Raw genomic sequence first — 1,667 nt, 5'->3', positions numbered from 1 at the left:
TCCTCCATTCTCCTCTCGGGATCTTGGGCACGCACGCACACGCGCCCGGCGTGAGTTTTAAGCCACCGGGTCCGGGACGTGAACCGCGGTCGACTACGTGGGAGTCCAGCGACATAGCCATTACGCTAACTGCTGGTTCCCAGGAACCATAGCTGTTTACCTCCGTCCACCTTCTCATTCACTTAAGTGTGTGTCACTACCCCATGGAAGATTCTATGGATATAGGCATGAGTACACTGAGGCCCCAGAACTATCTTTTCAGTTGTGAACTAAAGGACAAAGATTATTACTTTAAAGTGGATAATGATGAAAATGAACACCCGTTATCTTTTTTAAAAAATAATTATTTTATTTCTATTTATTTATTTATTTTATTTGACCAGAGAGGGACAGAGTAAGAGAGAGACAGAGAGACAGAGAGAGACAGAGAGAGACAGAGACAGAGGAAGTGAGAAAGCAAGCCACCAGGTCCAGGGACTCAAACTGCAGTCTGCCATGTGGGAGTCTAACACCCTTAACTACTATGCCACCTGCCAGCCCCTAAAATTATTTTATTTATTTACTATTTTTTTAAATTTGTTATAGAGTACATGAATGCACCAGAGAGAGACAGAGAAAGGGAAAGTAAGAAAGCAAGTCACCAGGTCTCAAACTGCAGCTGGCCATGTGGGAGTACAACACCTTTACCGCTATGCCACCTACTGGTCCTGAACACCAGTTATCTTTAAGAACGGCCAGTTTAGGGACTAGTGCAAAGGATAAATTGCACATTGTTGAGGTAGAGTCAATGAATTATACAAGCAATTCAAATAAAGTAACACTGGCAACAATGAAAATGTCTGTACAGCCAACGATTTCTCTTGGGGGCTTTGAAATGACACCACCTGTGGTCTTAAGATTGAAGTGTGGTTCAGGGCCTGTGCACATTAGTGGACAGCTCTTAGTAGCTGTGGAGGAAGGTGCAGAGTCAGAAGAGAAAGAGGATGTGAAACTCTTAAGTATATCTGGAAAGCAATCTTCCCCTGGAGGTGGTATCAAGTTTCTACGGAAAAAAGTAAAACTTGCTGCTGACAAAGATGAGGATGACAATGAGGAGGAGGATGATGATGATGATTTTGAAGATGAGGAAACAGAAGAAAAACTGCACTGAAGAAATCATGAGATACTCATGGCAAAAATGCTCAGAAAACTAAACCAGAATAGAAAAGTCTCAAAACCATCAACACCAAGATCAAAAGGTCAAGAATCATTCAAAAAACAGAAAAAATTCCCAAAGCAACCAAAGGACCTAGTTCTGTAGAAGACATTAAAGCAAACATGCAAGCAAGTATAGAAAAAGGTGGTTCTTTTCCCAAAGTGGAAGCCAAGTTTGTGAATTACATGAAAAATTGCTTCTTGATGACTGACCAGGAGGCTATTCAAGATCTCTGGAAATGGAGGAAGTCTCTTTAAGAAAATAGTTTAAACAGTTTGTTAAAATTTCCTGTTTTATTTCATTTCTGTAACAGTTGGTATCTGGCTGTCCTTTTTATAATGCAGAGAGAGAACTTTCACTACCACACTTGATTTTTGTTGTCCAGGTTCCATTGCCAAGAATGTGTTGTCCAAAATGCCTGTTTGGTTTTTAAAGATAGAACTCCACCCTTTGCTTGGTTTTAAGTATGTAT

At 40.8% G+C, this 1,667-nt stretch overlaps 1 pseudogene; it reads left to right on the top strand.

Moving 5' to 3' along the window:
- The first annotated feature begins 203 nt into the window (after window positions 1–203).
- Window positions 204–1,452, top strand: LOC102481721 (nucleophosmin-like; annotated as a pseudogene).
- The last annotated feature ends 215 nt before the right edge of the window (window positions 1,453–1,667 follow it).

The sequence above is a fragment of the Tupaia chinensis genome, unplaced genomic scaffold, assembly GCF_000334495.1.
Source record: "Tupaia chinensis unplaced genomic scaffold, TupChi_1.0 Scaffold000013_1, whole genome shotgun sequence".
In the NCBI taxonomy this organism is placed as follows: domain Eukaryota; kingdom Metazoa; phylum Chordata; class Mammalia; order Scandentia; family Tupaiidae; genus Tupaia; species Tupaia belangeri.
Note: the sequence above shows the minus strand (reverse complement) of the source record. Positions and strands in the feature narration are given on the sequence as shown.